Raw genomic sequence first — 23,023 nt, 5'->3', positions numbered from 1 at the left:
CATGCTAGTAAAGTAATGCTCAAAATTCTCCAAGCCAGGCTTCAGCAATATGTGAACCGTGAACTTCCTGATGTTCAAGCTGGTTTTAGAAAAGGCAGAGGAACCAGAGATCAAATTGCCAACATCCGCTGGATCATGGAAAAAGCAAGAGAGTTCCAGAAAAACATCTATTTCTGCTTTATTGACTATGCCAAAGCCTTTGACTGTGTGGATCACAATAAACTGTGGACAATTCTGAAAGAGATGGGAATACCAGACCACCTGACCTGCCTCTTGAGAGATCTGTATGCAGGTCAGGAAGCAACAGTTAGAACTGGACATGGAACAACAGACTGGATCCAAATAGGAAAAGGAGTATGTCAAGGCTGTATATTGTCACCCTGCTTATTTAATTTATATGCAGAGTACATCATGAGAAACGCTGGGCTGGAAGAAGCACAAACTGGAATCAAGATTGCCAGGAGAAATATCAATCACCTCAGATATGCAGATGACACCACCTTTATGGCAGAAAGTGAAGAGGAACTCAAAAGCCTCTTGATGAAAGTGAAAGTGGAGAGTGAAAAAGTTGGCTTAAAGCTCAACATTCAGAAAACGAAGATCATGGCATCCGGTCCCATCGCTTCATGGGAAATAGATGGGGAAACAGAGGAAACAGTGTCAGACTTTATTTTTGGGGGCTCTAAAATCACTGCAGTTGGTGATTGCAGCCATGAAATTAAAAGATGCTTACTCCTTGGAAGGAAAGTTATGACCAACCTAGATAGCATATTCAAAAGCAGAGATATTACTTTGCCAACAAAGGTCCATCTAGTCAAGGCTATGGTTTTTCAAGTGGTCATGTATGGATGTGAGAGTTGGATTGTGAAGAAGGCTGAGCGCCAAAGAATTGATGCTTTTGAACTGTGGTGTTGGAGAAGACTCTTGAGAGTCCCTTGGACTGCAAGGAGGTCCAACCAGTCCATTCTGAAGGAGATCAGCCCTGGGATTTCTTTGGAAGGAATGATGTTAAAGCTGAAACTCCAGTACTTTGGCCACCTCATGCGAGGAGTTGACTCATTGGAAAAAACTCTGATGCTGGGAGGGATTGAGGGTAGGAGGAGAAGGGGACGACAGAGGATGAGATGGCTGGATGGCATCACTGACTCGATGGACGTGAGTCTGAGTGAACTCCGGGAGTTGGTGATGGACAGAGAGGCCTGGCGTGCTGCGATTCATGGGGTCGCAAAGAGTCGGACACGACTGAGCGACTGAACTGAACTGAAATGAATTCAAGACTTAAATGTAACACTTGAAATGATAAAACTTTTAGAAAAAAACATAGGCAGTAACCTCTTTGATGTTGATCTTAACATTGTTTGTATATGTCTTTCCAGGCAAGGGCAATGAAAGCGAAGATAAACAAAAGGGGCTATATTCACTGAAAAAGCTTTTGCACAGCTAAGGAAACCATCAACAAATGGAAAAAGCTGCCTACTGAATGGGAGAAGATATTTGAAAAGAATATATCAGATAAGGAAGGGATTGATATTCAAAACAAAGTATACATACATACATATCAATTTTTTTTTTGGCTATTTCTATTATCTTTAATTGTATTGATTGGCATGTGACAGACAATATTCTGAGGATATAGTAACTTTTTGTTTTCATTTTCTATCACTGCGGCTGCTAAGTTGCTTCAGTCATCTCTGACTCTGTGGGGCCCCATAGAAGGGAGCCTACCACGCTCCCCTGTCCCTGAGATTCTCCAGGCAAGAACACTGGAGTGGGTTGCCGTTTCCTTCTCCTACATATCAATTTTTAAAAACCTATTTTCATAGACAATATACAGATTCCAAACATTCACATGAAAGATGCTCAGTATCACTAATATTAGGGGAAAGAACAATGTGATATCACTCCACACTTGCAGAAATGGAATTCATCAAAAAGACAAGAAAAAAAGTGTTCGTGAAAATGCAGAGAAAGAGAACACTGGAGCACTTGGTGGGAGAGTAAATTGGTGCAGCCACGATGGAAAACAGTCCAGTACTGTTGTTTAGTCGCTGTCGGTCCAACTCTTTTGCGGCTCCATGGACTATAGCCATCCAGGCTCCTCTGTCCATATATAGAGGTTCCACAAAAATTAAAAATAATGCCACCATATGATCCAGCAATTCCACTTCTGAGTATTTATCTGAAAGAAAACAAAAAACACTAATTTGAAAAGATATATGTGCCCTTATGTTTATTGCAGCACTATTTACAATAGCCAAGATATGGAAGCAACCTAAGTGCTCAGCAAAAGATGAACAGATAAGGAAGATGTGATAAAGATATCACAGATAAAGAAGATGTGTATTACACATACACACACATACATATATGTGTGCTCAGTGCTTAGTCGCTCAGCTGTGTCTGACTCTTTGCAATCCTGTGGTCTGCAGGCCACCAGACTCCTCTGTCTACAGGGTTATTCTGACCAGAATACTGGAGTGGTTTGCCATTTCCTCCTCCAGGCGATCTTCCCAACCCAGGGTCTGAATCCACATCTCCAGTGACTCCTGCATGGGCAAGCAGATTCTTTACCACTGAGTCACCTGAGAATCCCATACACACATATATGTGAAATATTACTCAGCCATAAAAAGAATTAATCTTACAGTTTGCAGCAAAATTAATGTACCCAAAGTATTATGCCAGACAAAGAAAAACAAATACCCTAGGACTTCACTTACGCACATAATCTAAAAAAACAAAACAAATGAACAAACAAAACCAGAAACAGACTTATAGATACAGAGAACAAACTGGCGGCTGCCAAAAAGGAAGGAAGAAGTAGGATAGACAAAACACGTGAAGGGGATTAACAGGTACAAATTTTCAGCTATAAAGTAAATGTCATAGGGATATAATGTACTATATAGGGAATATAGTCAATAATACTGTAAACTTGGTGTAGTGACAGATGCCAGCTGGCCTTATTGTGGTGATGATGTCACAATGGATAAAAAATATGGACTTGCTACATTGTACACACAAAACTAACATAATTTGGTATGTTAATTATAACTCAATAAAAATAAATAAATAAAAATGAACCCTTGAATACTATGTTTTTAATGTCTTTTTATTGTTATATGTGACAAAATAGGAAGCATGCATAAACACTTTGGTTCCATTATGGTATGACGGCTATCTCAAGTAATTGCGCATATGCAATTATTTAAGTTGTGAGTTAAATTAGCCACTTTTTTCATGGAATATCAGTTTTATTTGAAAGAAATAATCACAGAGATACTGGTTCACACTTGGAAACAATAGCATTTTTTCCCCAAAATGAACAAAGTAAGCCTCACAAAGAAAATAACTAATAGATTTTTTTTTTTGACAATAAGACATTTTGAGTGTTCAAGAAATTCTGGGAAACTTTTAACTGCCACCATGAACTTGGAGTTTTGTAAATGATTCTAGGAAGAGCAGGGTAATATTAATACATGTGATTTTTTTTTATTTTTTTTTTGCTATTGCCTAACAAACTAGGTCAACGTTTGGAAAATCTGCATATCTCAGTAAACTAATATTTTCCAAATGACAAATGAATGATATTACAAAGTCTAGTATGGGTAAGAGATACTTTTAAAATGTGACATAGAACAATGAATTTTAATGTAATAAAGTAAGAAAAATTCACTGATAAGACATTTCACATTGCAAAAACCCTGTAAGAAACTACCACTTATTTAGTTGGTAATAGTATGCAAATACAATATCTAAAACGTTCTGGAAAGGCTGTTATACCCTTTTCCAACTATTCCTCTGTGTGTGTCTGAATATTCATTATCTATGTCAGCCAAAACAACCTAGTGCAACAGATTGAAACAGAACAGTTATGAGAATCTGCTGCCTTCCCAAGCCAGAGATATTTTTTAATTGTATAAAAGTAAAAGCAGTGTCACTCTTCTCACTATTTTTGTTTGTTTTGGAAAGTATAGCTATTTTTCATTAAAATAGATGAATTTATGTTTAAATGAATTTATGTTGAAGTGCTATGAATTTGTGTTTAAATGAATAAATAAAATTTTACTATCTCAACTTCAATTTCTAATATCTAAAAATCAATTCATATAACCTACATAAGTGAAAGCACTTTAGCATCCTCAATAACTTTTAAGAGTGGGGAAGAGACCTATATCTAAAAGGATAAGAACTTTCTAACACTGCTCTGCTCTCTGTAGTTACTTTCATGCCTTGCTTTTGATATTTTTGTAAGTCTCTCAACACATTCAGCGATGTCTTTGTTTAACTCAGAGCAGTGCTGAGTTTAATTATTTAAGTATATTCTGCTTAAGAAGGAGAAGAATCAATTGTGTGTATGTGCGTAGATGTTTAACAGACTAAGCATAAGCTCTAGTCAACCAGAAAATCCACTTAGGATGAACAATTCATTTCACTAATAGTGCATTATTTCATTAATTTTTAAAAACTCAATGAACTTAATTTTACTTTATAATAGAAAGATATTTAGACTTTATTTTAAACTTAGAAAAAAAGTGAATCTTAACAAATTAGAAAACTATTCACTCTTTTTTTTTCAATTTTTTAAAACTGAAGTATAGTTGATTTACAACACTATTAGTTTCTGGTATATATCCACTCTTTTTGATTCATATTTTTAATCATAGTCTTCAAAAACTGAAAGTCTATTTTTCATTACTCATTTTCATATGTAAATATATCTCACAGATGAAAAGATAAGTTTTATTTTTTAACAAAAATTTACATTCTAGAATTACAAAACCTCAGAAAAATCAGTTAGTCTGTGTTTCTTAACATGTTCAAATACCAATAAACTGATTTAAACATCAGAAGTAGAGACAGGAGGAGCCAAGATGGCGGAGGAGTAGGACCGGGAGAACACTTTCTCCCCCACAAATTCATCAAAAGAGCATTTAAACGTCGAGTAAATTCCACAAAACAACTTCTGAATGCCGGCAGAGGACATCAGGCACCCAGAAAAGCAACCCAACTCTTCGAAAGGAGGTAGGAAAAAATATTAAAAACAAAACAAAAAAGAGACAAAACAGGGAGGGACGGAGTTCCGTCCCGGGAAGGGAATCTTAAAAAGAGAGAAGTTTCCAAACATCAGGAAACCTTCTCACTGCCGAATCTGTGCCGAGCTTTGGAAGCACAGAGGGCAACATAACAGGGAGAAAAAATAAATAAACAATTTAAAACTCGCAGATTGCGAGCCCTACGGTAACTCCCCCAGCAGAGAAGCAGCGCAGACGCCTGCATCCGCCATTAGCAAACCGGGGCTGGGCAGGGAGGCGCGGCGCGGGCTGCATCGCTGAGAGTAAGAATCTGGCCTGAATACCCTGAGCGCTATCTGAGCGAAATAATTTGGGCTAGCAAACCAGACTGTGGGATACCTACCACGCGAAAAGCCAGCCCTAACCTAAGACCGCCAGGCCCGCGCACAGAACAAAGGACTGAACAGAGATAGCCGGCTGCAGACCTTCCCCCTCCGGTGACAGGCAGCCAGAGCCGGAAGGGGGCAATCGCAGCCCCAGAGAGACATTATCTATAAAATTGTAAGCAGGCTTCTTTGCTAACTAAAACTTCTTGGGGGTCTGGACGGTCAACATCTGCCTGAGAAGGTGCGCCGGTTTTACATCCAGATAACCGAGTGGCGGGGAGGCGATAAGTCGCAACATTGGCGCTCGCCTAGGAAGAGCAAATTGGCGCTTGGACCTGGGAAGAGCACAAAACGCAGGCCCAACTGAGTCTGCGCCTCTGAGGACTACCCGAGTGCCTGAACCTGAGCGGCTTGGACCTGGGAGGTGCATGCAGCCCAGGGCCAGCCTCGGATTGTTCCTGGCGGAACAACCTAGAGTCCGAGCAGTGTGGAGAGGGAGGCTACACGCGCCGTGAGCAGGGGCAGACCCAGGGTGGCTGAGGCACTGCGAGCCCACGCCAGTGTTATTTGTTTGCAGCATCCCTCCCTCCCTCCCCACAGCGCGACTGAACAAGTAAGCCTAAAAAAAAAAAAAGTGTCCTCCACCGTGCCTTTTGAGTCAGGGCGGAAACCAGATACTGAAGAGACTAGCAAACAGAAGAAGATATAACAGAGGGAAACGCCTTGGAAGCTACAGGCAATAGATCAAAACCCTGTGGTTACTACGGACTACATAGGAAGGGGCCTATAGATCTTGAGAAATATAAATCTGACCAAGGAACTAGCCAAAAATGAACTGAACCCACAACACCCACAAAAAAAAAAAAAAAAAAGTCCTAGATATATTTTTAGTATTTTTACGATCATTCTTTCTTTTTTTTTTAATTAAAAAAAATTTTTTTTAAGTCCTCTATTGTTCCTTTAATTTTCACTTTTATAACCTATTACTTTGCAAAAAAAAAAAAAAAGACCCTATTTTTTTCTTCTTCAGCAAACTTCATATATATATATTTTATAATTTTTTGACCTTGTTTTTTTTGTTTGTTTGTTTTTGTTTTTTTCTTCTTTTCTTTAACATTGTATCTTTGAAATTCCAAACTCTACTCTAGATTTTTAATTTTCACTTTTTGGTATATGTTATCAATTTTGTACCTATAGTTTTTTTTTATATAATTTCTGTGACTTTTTTTTTTTTTCTTCTTCTCTGTTTCTTTCTCTTCTTCTTTTATATAACATTGTATATCTGAAATTCCAAACTTTACTCTAGATTTTTAATTTATGCTTTTTGGTATTTGATATCAATTTTGTACCTGTATTTTCTGTATAATTTTTGTGACATTGTTCGTATTTGTTTGTTTGTTTTCTCTCTTTATTTTTCTTCTTCTTTTTTTTTTTTTTTTTTTTAACATTGTATTTTTGAAATTCCAAACTCTACTCTAGATTTTTAATTTTTGCTTTCTGGTATTAGTTATCAATTTTGTACCTGTACTTTCTTTATAATTTTCGCGACCTTGTTTGTTTTTGTTTGTTCGTTTTTTCTCTCTTTCTTTTCCTTCTTCTTTTCTTTAACATCGTATTTTTGAAATTCCAAACTCTACTCTAGATTTTTAATTTTCGCTTTCTGGTATTAGTTATCAATTTTGTACCTGTACTTTCTTTATAATTTTCGCGACCTTGTTTGTTTTTGTTTGTTCGTTCTTTCTCTCTTTCTTTTCCTTCTTCTTTTCTTTAACATCGTATTTTTGAAATTCCAAACTCTACTCTAGATTTTTAATTTTTGCTTTTATGTATTTGTTACCAATTTTGTACCTTTAAGGACCCAATCTTCAGGACCCATTTTTCACTAGGGAGTGAGATTACTGGCTTGACTGCTCTCTCTCCCTTTGGACCCTCCTTTTTCTCCACCAGGTCGCCTGTGTCTCCTCCCTAACCCCTCTCTACTCTACCCAACTCTGTGAATTTCTGTGTGTTCCAGACGGTGGAGAACACTTAGGGAACTGATTACTGGCTGGATCTGTCTCCCTCCTTTTCATTCCCCCCTTTTATCCTTCTGGCCACCTCTGTTACCTTCCTCCTTCTTCTCTTCTCTGTATAACCCCGTGAACATCTCTGAGTGGTCCAGTTGTGGAGTGCACATAAGGAAGTGACTACTGGCTAGCCCACTCTCTCCACTATTGATTCACCTCATCTCATTTGGGTCACCTCTAACTCCCTCCTCCCTCTTCTCTTCTCCATGTAACCCTGTGAACCTCTCTGAGTGACCCTCACTGTAGAGAAACTTATCATCTTTAATGTAGATGTTTTATCAATGGTGCTGTATAGAAGGAGAAGTTTTGAAACTACTGTAAAAATAAGACCGATAATCGGAAGCAGGAGACTTAAGTCCAAACCCTGACTCCAGGGAACTCCTGACTCCAAGGAACATTCATTCACAGGAGCTCATCAAATGCCTCCATACCGACACTGAAACCAAGCACCACACAAGGGCCAATAAGTTCCAGGGCAAGACATACCAAGCAAATTCTCCAGCAACAAAGGAACACAGCCCTGAGCTTCAAGATACAGGCTGCCCAAAGTCACCCCAAAACTATAGACATCTCATAACTCATTACTGGACATTTCATTGCACTCCAGAGAGAAGAAATACAGCTCCACCCACCAGAACACCGACACAAGCTTCCCTAACCAGGAAACCTTGACAAGCCACCTGTACAAACCCACACACAGCGAGGAAACACCACAATAAAGAGAACTCCACAAACTGCCAGAATACAGAAAGGACACCCCAAACTCAGCAATTTAAACAAGATGAAGAGACAGAGGAATACTCAGCAGATAAAGGAACAGGATAAATGCCCACCAAACCAAACAAAAGAGGAAGAGATAGGGAATCTACCTGATAAAGAATTCCGAATAATGATAGTGAAATTGATCCAAAATCTTGAAACTAAAATGGAATCACAGATAAATAGCCTGGAGACAAGGATTGAGAAGATGCAAGAAAGGTTTAACAAGGACCTAGAAGAAATAAAAAAGAGTCAATATATAATGAATAATGCAATAAGTGAAATTAAAAACACTCTGGAGGCAACAAATAGTAGAATAACAGAGGCAGAAGACAGGATTAGTGAATTAGAAGATAGAATGGTAGAAATAAATGAATCAGAGAGGATAAAAGAAAAACGAATTAAAAGAAATGAGGACAATCTCAGAGACCTCCAGGACAATATTAAACGCTACAACATTCGAATCATAGGGGTTCCAGAAGAAGAAGACAAAAAGAAAGACCATGAGAAAATACTTGAGGAGATAATAGTGGAAAACTTCCCTAAAATGGGGAAGGAAATAATCACCCAAGTCCAAGAAACCCAGAGAGTACCAAACAGGATAAACCCAAGGAGAAACACCCCAAGACACATATTAATCAAATTAACAAAGATCAAACACAAAGAACAAATATTAAAAGCAGCAAGGGAAAAACAACAAATAACACACAAGGGAATTCCCATAAGGATAACAGCTGATCTTTCAATAGAAACTCTTCAAGCCAGGAGGGAATGGCAAGACATACTTAAAATGATGAAAGAAAATAACCTACAGCCCAGATTATTGTACCCAGCAAGGATCTCATTCAAGTATGAAGGAGAAATCAAAAGCTTTTCAGACAAGCAAAAGCTGAGAGAATTCTGCACCACCAAACCAGCTCTCCAACAAATACTAAAGGATATTCTCTAGACAGGAAACACAAAAACGGTGTATAAACTCGAACCCAAAACAATAAAGTAAATGGCAACGGGAACATACTTATCAGTAATTACCTTAAACGTAAATGGGTTGAATGCCCCAACCAAAAGACAAAGACTGGCTGAATGGATACAAAAACAAGACCCCTACATATGTTGTCTACAAGAGACCCACCTCAAAACAGGGGACACATACAGACTGAAAGTGAAGGGCTGGAAAAAGATTTTCCATGCAAATAGAGACCAAAAGAAAGCAGGAGTAGCAATACTCATATCAGATAAAATAGACTTTAAAACAAAGGCTGTGAAAAGAGACAAAGAAGGTCACTACATAATGATCAAAGGATCAATCCAAGAAGAAGATATAACAATTATAAATATATATGCACCCAACACGGGAGCACCACAGTACGTAAGACAAATGCTAACAAGTATGAAAGGAGAAATTAACAATAACACAATAATAGTGGGAGACTTTAATACCCCACTCACACCTATGGATAGATCAACTAAACAGAAAATTAACAAGGAAACACAAACTTTAAACGATACAATAGACCAGTTAGACCTAATTGATATCTATAGGTCATTTCATCCCAAAACAATGAATTTCACCTTTTTCTCAAGCGCACATGGAACCTTCTCCAGGATAGATCACATCCTGGGCCATAAAGCTAGCCTTGGTAAATTCAAAAAGATAGAAATCATTCCAAGCATTTTTTCTGACCACAATGCAGTAAGATTAGATCTCAATTACAGGAGAAAAACTATTAAAAATTCCAACATATGGAGGCTGAACAACACGCTGCTGAATAACCAACAAATCACAGAAGAAATCAAAAAAGAAATCAAAATTTGCATAGAAACGAATGAAAATGAAAACACAACAACCCAAAACCTGTGGGACACGGTAAAAGAAGTCCTAAGGGGAAAGTTCATAGCAATACAGGCACACCTCAAGAAACAAGAAAAAAGTCAAATAAATAACCTAACTCTACACCTAAAGCAACTAGAAAAGGAAGAAATGAAGAACCCCAGGGTTAGTAGAAGGAAAGAAATCTTAAAAATTAGAGCAGAAATAAATGCAAAAGAAACAAAAGAGACCATAGCAAAAATCAACAAAACCAAAAGCTGGTTCTTTGAAAGGATAAATGAAATTGACAAACCATTAGCCAGACTCATCAAGAAACAAAGGGAGAAAAATCAAATCAACAAAATTAGAAACGAAAATGGAGAGATCACAACAGACAACACAGAAATACAAAGGATCATAAGAGACTACTATCAACAATTATATGCCAATAAAATGGACAACGTGGAAGAAATGGACAAATTCTTAGAAAAGTACAACTTTCCAAAACTGGACCAGGAAGAAATAGAAAATCTTAACAGACCCATCACAAGCATGGAAATTGAAACTGTAATCAAAAATCTTCCAGCAAACAAAAGCCCCGGTCCAGACGGCTTCACAGCTTAATTCTACCAAAAATTTAGAGAAGAGCTAACACCTATCCTGCTCAAACTCTTCCAGAAAATTGCAGAGGAAGGTAAACTTCCAAACTCATTCTATGAGGCCACCATCACCCTAATACCAAAACCTGACAAAGATCCCACAAAAAAAGAAAACTACAGGCTAATATCACTGATGAACATAGATGCAAAAATCCTTAACAAAATTCTAGCAATCAGAATCCAACAACACATTAAAAAGATCATACACCATGATCAAGTGGGCTTTATCCCAGGGATGCAAGGATTCTTCAATATCCGCAAATCAATCAATGTAATACACCACATTAACAAATTGAAAAATAAAAACCATATGATTATCTCAATAGATGCAGAGAAAGCCTTTGACAAAATTCAACATCCATTTATGATAAAAACTCTCCAGAAAGCAGGAATAGAAGGAACATACCTCAACATAATAAAAGCTATATATGACAAACCCACTGCAAACATTATCCTCAATGGTGAAAAATTGAAAGCATTTCCTCTAAAGTCAGGAACAAGACAAGGGTGCCCACTTTCACCATTACTATTCAACATAGTTTTGGAAGTTTTGGCCACAGCAATCAGAGCAGAAAAAGAAATAAAAGGAATCCAAATTGGAAAAGAAGAAGTAAAACTCTCACTATTTGCAGATGACATGATCCTCTACATAGAAAACCCTAAAGAGTCCACCAGAAAATTACTAGAAATAATCAATGACTACAGTAAAGTTGCAGGATATAAAATCAACACACAGAAATCCCTTGCATTCCTATACACTAATAATGAGAAAACAGAAAGAGAAATTAAGGAAACAATTCCATTCACCATTGCAACGGAAAGAATAAAATACTTAGGAATATATCTACCTAAAGAAACTAAAGACCTATATATAGAAAACTATAAAACACTGGTGAAAGAAATCAAAGAGGACACTAATAGATGGAGAAATATACCATGTTCATGGATTGGAAGAATCAATATAGTGAAAATGAGTATACTACCCAAAGCAATTTATAGATTCAACGCAATCCCTATCAAGCTACCAACAGTATTCTTCACAGAGCTAGAACAAATAATTTCACAATTTGTATGGAAATACAAAAAACCTCGAATAGCCAAAGCGATCTTGAGAAAGAAGAATGGAACTGGAGGAATCAACCTACCTGACTTCAGGCTCTACTACAAAGCCACAGTTATCAAGACAGTATGGTACTGGCACAAAGACAGAAATATTGATCAATGGAATAAAATAGAAAGCCCAGAGATAAATCCACGCACATATGGACACCTTATCTTTGACAAAGGAGGCAAGAATATACAATGGATTAAAGACAATCTCTTTAACAAGTGGTGCTGGGAAATCTGGTCAACCACTTGTAAAAGAATGAAACTGGACCACTTTCTAACACCATACACAAAAATAAACTCAAAATGGATTAAAGATCTAAACGTAAGACCAGAAACTATAAAACTCCTAGAGGAGAACATAGGCAAAACACTCTCCGACATACATCACAGCAGGATCCTCTATGACCCACCTCCCAGAATATTGGAAATAAAAGCAAAAATAAACAAATGGGACCTAATTAACCTTAAAAGCTTCTGCACATCAAAGGAAACTATTAGCAAGGTGAAAAGACAGCCTTCAGAATGGGAGAAAATAATAGCAAATGAAGCAACCGACAAACAACTAATCTCAAAAATATACAAGCAACTCCTACAGCTCAACTCCAGAAAAATAAACGACCCAATCAAAAAATGGGCCAAAGAACTAAATAGACATTTCTCCAAAAAAGACATACAGATGGCTAACAAACACATGAAAAGATGCTCAACATCACTCATTATCAGAGAAATGCAAATCAAAACCACTATGAGGTACCATTTCACACCAGTCAGAATGGCTGCGATCCAAAAGTCTACAAATAATAAATGCTGGAGAGGGTGTGGAGAAAAGGGAACCCTCTTACACTGTTGGTGGGAATGCAAACTAGTACAGCCACTATGGAGAACAGTGTGGAGATTCCTTAAAAAACTGGAAATAGAACTGCCTTATGATCCAGCAATCCCCCTGCTGGGCATACACACTGAGGAAACCAGAAGGGAAAGAGACACGTGTACCCCAATGTTCATCGCAGCACTGTTTATAATAGCCAAGACATGGAAGCAACCTAGATGTCCATCAGCAGATGAATGGATAAGAAAGCAGTGGTACATATACACAATGGAGTATTACTCAGCCATTAAAAAGAATACATTTGAATCAGTTCTAATGAGGTGGATGAAACTGGAGCCTATTATACAGAGTGAAGTAAGCCAGAAGGAAAAACATAAATACAGTATTCTAACGCATATATATGGAATTTAGAAAGATGGTAACAATAACCCTGTGTACGAGACAGCAAAAGAGACACTGATGTATAGAACAGTCTTATGGACTCTATGGGAGAGGGAGAGGGTGGGAAGATTTGGGAGAATGACATTGTAACATGTAAAATATCATGTAAGAAACGAGTTGCCAGTCCAGGTTCGATGCACGATACTGGATGCTTGGGGCTAGTGCACTGGGACGACCCAGAGGGATGGTATGGGGAGGGAGGAGGGAGGAGGGTTCAGGATGGGGAACACATGTATGCCTGTGGTGGATTCATTTTGATGTTTGGCAAAACTAATACAATTATGTAAAGTTTAAAAATAAAATAAAATTTAAAAAAAAAAAAAAAGTAAAAGCAAGCAAAAAAAAAATAAATAAATAAACATCAGAAGTATAATTTAAGAACGATATTGACCAGCATTTATAAAAAAAATGACTATGTAAATTCATAATCTCAGAGTTAAACTGAAATGTACCTAGTATGTACTTTTAACACAAACAGAATGGGAAAATTCAGATTTATCATTTTAGCACTTAACTTTAATGGTTAAAGTTAATGGCAGTTTCCTTTGCTGAGTGTTTCATAAGAATTACATCAATTCATTTGGTCATTTAATAAATATCTATTGGATCATCTTTCATGTGCCAAGGATATAGTGATAAACGGATAACCTGAAGTGCAAGAGGCAGTCCAATATATTTTATGTTATTATAATGTAGGTGCAGAAGGAAAGTAATAGAAAAAAGGAGAGAAAAGGGAAGAGGATGGATTACATTCTTTCAGAATGACTGATCAGTAATCCAGAACCTGAATAAAATAAGGGATAGAGTCATGAAAAGAGCTGAGGGAGCAGTGGGTAGACAGAAAGAACCGCATACATAGCTGTGCCAAGCCAAAATAAGCTTAGTTTCACCTTGGGTCTCCGGTATTCAATATCTCAGTTCTTTGGAAGTAGTTACTGCTATTAATCCTTTTCAACATATGAGGAAGGTGAGAATCAGAGAGATAAAATTATTCCTGAAGATCTCTTTGCTAGAATGTATTAAATGCTAGATTTCCACACAAGCAATCTGATTTCAGAATGTGAATTGTGTCTATCAATAAATGATGTCACTTAATATGAATCCGTGATTCTAACGGCTGATCTATGATTCTGCAGTCCCTCATACTAAACTACAAAATCTTATCATGACATACATCATAAAAAATAATTCATTTCTTATAATCTGCAAGCTTTTAAAATTTGAAACCATATTTAAATGCACATTATTTTTAAACTATTAGTATAACACATGCAAATCATGTGCAAGTTATCTTTACACTGTTCTGTTAAAACCAAAAAAAACCCAACAGACTAGTCAAATTTCTAGCCATTACTTTAAAAAAGTGATCAACTGAGAATTTTCATAAAGCCAGAATTAGAAACTCAGAATACAAGTTGGGGTTCATGCTATACATGAACAGTAAGTGACTTTTGCAATAAGATTTGGAAAAATGCAGGAAGCCAAGCAACAAGGCTGAATGAACTCTGGCATGTCCTACCAGGAGACCAGAGTGCAATAAGAAAGCAATTAATTCAGAATCTATGACTTACCTGTATCTAGACATACCATGCCCATCCTCTCCACCCATATACCCACAGCAACCCTGCCTTTATCACTCCGCTCTACCTCTGTTTCTTCTGTTTGTAAAATACATTGTTGTTTTCCCTGGTTGATGTTGTTCAGTCACTCAGTTGTGTCTGACTCTTTGCAACTCCATGGACTGCAGCACGCCAGGCTTCCCTGTCTCTTCACCATTTCCTGGAGTTTGCTCAAACTCATGTCCATTGACTGATGATGCCATCCAACCATCTCATCCTCTATCACCCCCTTCTCCTCCTGGTTAACATTCTATTAATTCCTCCTGTCTTTTCTTCTTGCCTTTCCCCTTCCCTGTTTCTCTTTTCTCACTTATTTCTTACAATACTCATTTGGATGTAACTCAGAAGAGTTGCTGAGGTCCAAAATTATAACTGAAATATACCTTCATGGGAACGTGTGTATCTACATTTATGTGAATGAGTACTTGTGACTGACAAATTTCTAGTTAAAAAAATCCAGTATACATAAAATATGTCACATCTGACAAAGGGGATACTCTAGAGTAGTTCATACTCATTGACTAAGAGATAAAAAATATCTCAACAGTAAATTTGCAAGCCCTGAACATTTTAATCCTCAAAGGATTTTACTAGTAAAATAGGAATTACCCTAAAGAAACTAAACTGTAGTATATATGATATGATCTAACAATGAGTGAGGCAGAAAAATATATTTAATTTTCAAAACAACTGTTAAGGAAATGCAAAGGTGAAGCAATAATTCTGAATATAGAAAAGGTTTCATTTCTAGATATCTGTAGAATTTTTTCTCCACTTCTTCTCTCTTTAATTTTCCTTACAGAAAGGTTTATTGATGGTCTCTAGATGCATAGCTTTGGAGTATGGTAACTAGGCATAAAGGGATAAAAATTAGGGAATATACTCCTTAGAAAGAATGTTAGCTAGACGGGTCAGTGTCTCAAATCTAGTCAACCTAAGGAAGTCTCCCAAATGTCAGGAATGAGTTTAGCAAGGTGCTCAAGGTCTGAAAAGTATCCATCTGGGGAAATTTCCTGAGAGCCAGTAAACTGGAAAGGAACATCAGAGGGCCAGGAGCAAACGTTATTAATTAGTTTTTCCTTGTGTGGGTCAGAAACTTTCAACAGGAAAACAAGTGAACAAACAAAGCAATCTTTCTTCTCTGTTGGCTGACTGCATTGAATTCAAATTTGAGAGCCTGTATAACCGGATTTTTTTTCTGGATCCTGTCCCTAAATTTTCTACTCTGTCTGCAATTGTTCTTCTATATGACTCCATGCCCCAGTTTAACTGATGTTTCCATACTTCTCAGGGACAACATAATGAACCTTTACCTTGCCTTATGCATATCTGTACTCTTTCCCCAGACTTTTTTTCTCTCCACGTCACTTGTCTACCTCTCTTTCAAGGTCCCTCTCATTATACCTCTTTTCTTTCAGACTGCAGATCCATCAGGCTTCTTCCCTTCATATTGTCTATATGAGTAGCCATATCTATATCACATTTGACATAAAACTGTATTTCTTTCTGTTTTAATTCTATTGAGCATAATTCCTGACAGGTATTTAATATTTAACCAATATTAGGTCCATTCTCCTTCTCAAACTATGTTGTATCATCTATTCATTAAGAAAGTAAAATACTGAACAAGAACTCAGTTCTTCCTCAATTTTCTCAAGACAATTATTACTTTATTCTAATGGCATATCTCTGGTGTTTTTTTTTTTTTTCTGAATTGGTTAAGTCTTTTAAAAACGATGCTCATAATGCAAGCCAAATAGCATATGCCGTATGATGTCAAACACTTATTTATAGCTACATGTTTAAGGAAAGAAGACAGCTGTTAGTGCATATTGGGTGGCTTTGCTTTTTCTTGTTTAACATTTTCCCCTTTTGTTCATAGTTACAAAGAAGAATGTTTTGGTGAGTTTCATCAGGGAGAAATAATGTGTGCAAAAGTAAACTTATGCTATTTTCAGCATTGTTACTATTGTTACTAAGCATTGCTAAGTTCTAGGTATTGTTGCTTATTAATGCCACTGGAAAACACACTGAAGAGAAGGTTTGCATTATGTTGTAGATATGTCACCTATTTTTTTTTTCTGTGACTCATACTAGACTTTATTTCAAAGGAAAAAAATGCCCTCTGTAAGTAATTTATTAATATTTTGATTATTGATGCTTTTTGTAAAGGTAAAAACTGATACATCCTATACACAGCAAACAGAATTACCTCTTCAGCTGAAACCTGAAAATCTCGAAATACATAAGATAATGAAGTAAACGTAGTTGCAGGAAAATATGTCACTTATGCAGATTCTTTTTTTTTTTCTAATTTTATTTTATTTTTAAACTTTACATAATTGTATTAGTTTTGCCAAATATCAAAATGAATCCGCCACAGGTATACATGTGTTCCCCATCCCGAACCCTCCTCCTTCCTCCCTCCCCATACCATCCCTCTGGGCTATCCCAGTGCACCAGCCCCAAGCATCCAGCATCGTGCATCAAACCTGGACTGGCAACTCGTTTCCTACATGATATTTTACATGTTTCATTGCCATTCTCCCAAATCTTCCCACCCTCTCCTTCTCCCACAGAGTCCATAAGACTGTTCTATACATCAGTGTCTCTTTTGCTGTCACCTATTTTTGAAACAATACTTTAGTACTTATTTTATGCTATGTTCCTGAGGCCAAGATAAATTATTTTCTCTGCCCTGTAACTCCCATTTTAAATCAAAGATAACGGACTATTTTTACCTTTCAGAATTTTGACAATAGAAATCTCAATATGGTGTGACCAACTTTAAGCAAAACCATCAAGTCAAACATCAAGTATTGAAGCAAAGAGAAATAGGGTGGTAAAATGTCATATTAAAGTCATCAGTAAAGTACAGGTTAGCCATATTAATCAATACAAGATAAAGAGCCAGTGCCATATTATTGTTGTTTGGGTTTGTTTTTTGTTTTTGGTTTGTTCTATTGCAGTCACATTTTATGCACATAAAGATAATAGCTTGTGAAGGAAATCATATTATTCAGGGGCTAGAGCAGGTAATGTAGAAATGGTCTTTCTGAATGGTATTCCTAGGGAACAGAATGGTCGGTAATCTTTGTTTGAGGTTTGATGAAGAGGAAAATAGAAAGGTTTCAGCTTCCAAGGCTTTAAAATTGAAAAGAAATCACTGTAATAATTTATCAAATATATTTTACTCTTTTGTATTTTTAAGTGAATAAAAATCTCAAAGTTACATAAATTGTATAGAGTAGATGAGACCCAATCAGTGTTATAAAAGTGAAGAACAAGGAGAAATACTTTGATAGTCACTGACATATTATCCACTGGTTCATCTGGAAGCTAATATCTGTACTCTTAGGACAAGCATATCCTGGTAGGTAGCCAGGGATCTTAAAGTGTGTCAGAATCATAAAATGTGATGATGATGTAATCTAATCACCTGCATAATTCTGACTTCTCCAAATTCTCACTTTTCATATTCAAAGTAATAATAAGAAGTTCTGTGAGAGCAAGTTTCCATCTTTTCACAACTAGGTTGCTCCCTGTCTTAAATTAGATTTTGTCATTACTCAGATATTTTGCTTTCTCAGTCTTCTTTCTCTGGGCTTTCTGAGCACAAGCAGAACATCACGATTCCCCATGAGACCTCAGATCTGTTCTTTCTTTTTCCTAGCTGACCACCACTGCTCCACTACTGCTATAATTAATTAACTTCATTGAAAGGACAAGCTATTTTCTGTTCCATGTATAATACAGCACTGATACCCATTCAGGTGTTATCTGATTATCATGTTTATAATAGTAACAGCTGGACTCATCATTCATAGCAAAAAGGTAAAAAGAATTTGGGGAAGTAAAGCAGTAAGAGAACGGTCTTTGCTTGCATATAGATTTTGGTATATAGGTTCTTGAAATCTACTTTGCGGAAGAGAAATCAGAGAAAACATGTTGCACAGACAGATACAGCATGTTAATAGATGTAAAAGTTGAAGTTTCTAAAAAAATATATTCTCCCTTTATTGGTCTTTAGATGCAAAATAATTTCCAAAAAAAATTCAAAATGGATATTTGGGGAAATTTACAAGCTGATTCTTACTTGAACGCAAAAGAGCAAAAACATAAGTATGGTCAATAGGCCTTGAGGAAGAAAAACGAGGCAGGTGAAATTGCCGTATGATGTATCAAGACTTACTACAATGCCACAGCAACTGAAAGAGGTGGTTGTGGGTCTCAGAAAGAGAAAATAACTTTTAAAATCAAGAGAAAAAAATACAAAATTCAAGATAGCAACACACTGGGGCAAAACTAGCAGGAAGATGAGAGCAGTACATACAAGTAGCTTCTGTGGTACTCATAATCTTCAAGTTTTTCAGATGTGAATTTTGTTTTATTATGCTTCATAATTCACCTATAAATGTACTATTTTGTATTACATATTGATGCTTTAAATAAAACATTTTAAATACAGTAGAAAATAATATATCATCATTTAAATAAATACAAAAATTAAAACTATACATTTAAGTGCATAAAAAAAAATGTGGCAAGATTCACACCAAACTTGTAACAGCTTTTAATCTCTGAAAGGGAGAACGTATTCAGAAAGAACAATGCATTATTTTGGTGCACTATCTTTTCAACATAATAATCCACTCATACTTTTGCTTCATTAATTTTAAAATATTAATAAAAAGTGTGAACTTGGCCAGAAAACTTCTTAATATAAATCTTTACATATCATTTGTATTATAAGATATAAAAAATGTACCCTCTTCCTGGTTTCACTTATGCCAAATAATATGAGTATCCATAAATTTTTTTTTAACCCAGGAAGTTAGAGTTGGACTGAAGATTACACTGATCTATTCTGGAAAGAGAGCCCAAGTATTTCAGCTAATATGACCTCAGATGATAGACTAGCATAAAAAATTAATATATTATAACTAATATAAACAATATATTTATAATTTATATAATTAAACTGTGCATATTTATATGTGATATATAAAATATATAATAAAATGGAAAATTGAATGTCATGTTTTGGGGGGGTATGCTTAAACACCTAGAAATAGCTGCTATGATAGTCATCGTTACTTAAAATTGTTAGAGACTATATAAATGAATGTAATAACCTAAAATACTTCAGCAATTTATAACAAATGCATCTGCATCAAGGAGTAGAAATCACCTGAGGAGGCCCCAAAATAAATTAAAATCCTTTCCCTTTGTTAAATTTCAGTCACTCAGTCCTGTCCCACTTTTTGTGACCCCATGGACTGCAACACGCCAGGCTTCCCTGTCCATCACCAACTTCTGGACCTTACTCAAACTCATGTCCATCAAGTCAGTGATGCCATCCAACCATTTCATCCTCTGTCGTCCCCTTCTCCTCCTGCCTTCAATCTTTCCCAGCATCAGGGTCTTTTCCAGTGAGTCATTTCTTTGCATCAGGTGGCCAAAGTATTGGAGTTTCAGCTTCAGCATCAGACCTTCCAATGAATATTTAGGATGGATTTCCTTTAGGATTGACTGATTGGATCTCCTTACAGTCCAAGGGACTGTCAAGAGTCTTCTCCAACACCACAGTTCAAAAGCATCAATTCTTCAGGGTTCAGCTTTCCTTATAGTCCAAATCTCACATCCATACATGACTACTGGAAAAATCATCGCTTTGACTAGAGAGACCTTTGTCAGCAAAGTAATGTCTCTGCTTTTTAATATGCTGCCTAGGTTGATCATAGCTCTTCATCCAAGGAGCAAGCGTCTTCTAATTTCATGGATATAGTCACCATCTGCAGTGATTTTGGAGCCCAGGAAAATAAAGTCTCTCACTATTTCCATTGCTTCCTTTTCAATTTGCCATGAAGTGATGGGACTGGATGCCATGATCTTTATTTTCTGAATGTTGAGTTTTAAACTGGCTTTTCCACTCTCCTTTTTCACTTTCATCAAGAGGCTTTTATTTCCTCTTTGTTTTCTGCCATAAGGGAGATGTCATCTGCATATCTGAGGTTATTGATATTTCTCCCAGCAATGTAGATCCCAATTTGTGCTTCATCCAGCCCAGCATTTCGCAAGATGTATTCTGTGTATAAGTTAAATAAGCAGGGTGACAATATACAGCCCTGACATAATCCTTTCCTGATTTGGAACCAGTCCATTGTTCCATGTCCAGTTGTAACTGTTGCTTCTTGACCTGCATACAGATTTCTCAGGAGGCAGGTTAGGTGGTCTGGCATTCCCATCTCTTGAAGAATTTTCCACAGTTTATCGTGATTCACACAGTCAAAGGCTTAGGCATAATCAATAAATCAGAAGTAGATGTTTTTCTGGTATTCTCTTGGTTTTTCTATAATCCAGCGGATATTGGCAATTTGATCTCTGCTTCTTCTGCCTCTTGTAAATCCAGCTTGCACGTCTGGAAATTCTTGGTTCACATACTGTTGAAGCCTGGCTTGAAGAATTTTGAGCATTACTTTGCTAGCATGTGAGATGAATGCAATTGTGTGGTAGCTGGAACATTCCTTGGCATTGCCTTTCTTTGGGATTGTAATGAAAACTGACCTTTTCTAGTCCTGTGGCCACTCTGAGTTTTCCAAATTTGCTGGCATATTGAGTGCAGCACTTTCACAGCATCATCTTTTAAGAGTTGAAATAGCTCAACTGGAATTCCATCACCTCCACTAGCTTTGTTCATAGTGATACTTCCTAACACCCACTTGACTTTGGACTCCAGGATGTTTGGCTCTAGATGAGTGATCACACCATCATGGTTGTCTGGGTCATGAAGATCTTTTTTGCATAGTTCTTCTGCATATTCTTGCCACCTTTTCTTAATATCTTCTGCCTCTTTTAGGTCCATACCATTTCTGTCCTTTATTGTGCCCATCTTTGCATGAAATGTTCTCTTGGTATCTCTTTCTTTTTTTAATTAATTAATTTTAATTGGAGGCTAATTACTTTACAATATTGTGGTGGTTTTGCCATACAGTGACATGAATCAGCCATGGGTGTATGTGTGTCCCCCATCCTGAACCTCCCTCCCACCTGCCTCCCCATCCCATCCCTCAGGGTCATCCGAATGCACCAGCCCTGAGCACCCTGTCTCATGCATCAAACCTGGACTGGCGATCTGTTTCACATATGATAATATACATGTTTCAGTGTTGTTCTCTCAAATCATCTCACCCTCGCCTTCTCCCACAGAGACCAAAAGTCTGTTCTTTACGTCTGTGTCTCTTTTGCTATCTCACATATAGGGTCATCATTACCATCTTTCTAAATGCCATACATATGTGTTAATATATGGTATTGGTGTTTTTCTTTCTGACTTACTTAACTCTGTATAATAGGCTCCAGTTTCATCCACTTCATTAAAATTGATTCAAATGCATTCATTTTAATAGCTGAGTAATATTCCATTGTGTATATGTACCACGACTTTCTTATCCCTTAGTCTGCTGATGGACATCTAGGTTGCTTCCATGTCCTAGGTATTGTAAACAGTGCTGCAATGAACATTGGGGTACACGTTATCTCTTTCAGTTCTGGTTTCCTTGGTGTATATGCCCAGCAGTGGGACTGCTGGGTCATATGGCAGTTCTATTTCCAGTTTTTTAAGGAATCTCCACTGTTCTCCATAGTGGCTGTACTAGTTTGCATTCCCACCAACAGTGTAAGAGGGTTCCCAGAATTTATTGTTTGTAGACTTTTTGATAGCAGCCATTCTGACTGCCGTGAGATGGTATCTCATTGTGGTTTTGATTTGCATTTCTCTGATAATGAGTGATACTGAGCATCTTTTCATGTGTTTGTTAGCCATCTGTATGTCTTCTTTGGAGAAATGTCTGTTTAGTTCTTTGGCCCATTTTTTGGTTGGGTCGTTTAATTTTTCTGGTATTGAGCTGCGTGAGCTGCTTGTATATTTTTGAGATTAATTCTTTGTTAGTTGCTTCACTTGCTGTTATTTTCTCCCATTCTGAAAGCTGTGTTTTTACCTTGCTTATAGTTTCCTTCCTTGTGAAAAGCTTTTAAGTTTAATTAGGTCCAATTTGTTTATTTTTGTTTTTATTTCCATTACTCTGGAAAGTGGGTCATAGAGGATTCTGCTGTGATTTATGTCAGAGAGTTAGTTTCTGGTCTTACATTTAGATCTTTAATCCATTTTGAGTTTATTTTTGTGTATTGTGTTAGAAAGTGTTCAAGTTTCATTCTTTTACAAGTGGTTGACCAGTTTTCCTAGCAACATTTGTTAAAGAGATTGTCTTTTCTCCATTGTATATTCTTGCCTCCTTTGTCAAAGATAAGATGTCCATAGATGCATGGA

At 36.8% G+C, this 23,023-nt stretch overlaps 1 long non-coding RNA gene across 1 annotated transcript in view; it reads right to left on the bottom strand.

Annotated features, from left to right (window-relative positions):
• Positions 1–1,503: 1,503 nt before the first annotated feature.
• Positions 1,504–23,023, bottom strand: part of LOC132343227 (uncharacterized) — a 141,435-nt gene continuing 119,915 nt past the window's right edge. Inside the window, exon 4 of the long non-coding RNA XR_009491955.1 lies at positions 1,504–2,179. This is a non-coding gene — a long non-coding RNA (uncharacterized lncRNA). The remainder of the gene's footprint in view (positions 2,180–23,023) is intronic.

This window comes from Bos taurus, chromosome 20 (assembly GCF_002263795.3).
Source record: "Bos taurus isolate L1 Dominette 01449 registration number 42190680 breed Hereford chromosome 20, ARS-UCD2.0, whole genome shotgun sequence".
Taxonomy (NCBI): Eukaryota; Metazoa; Chordata; class Mammalia; order Artiodactyla; family Bovidae; genus Bos; species Bos taurus.
Note: the sequence above shows the minus strand (reverse complement) of the source record. Positions and strands in the feature narration are given on the sequence as shown.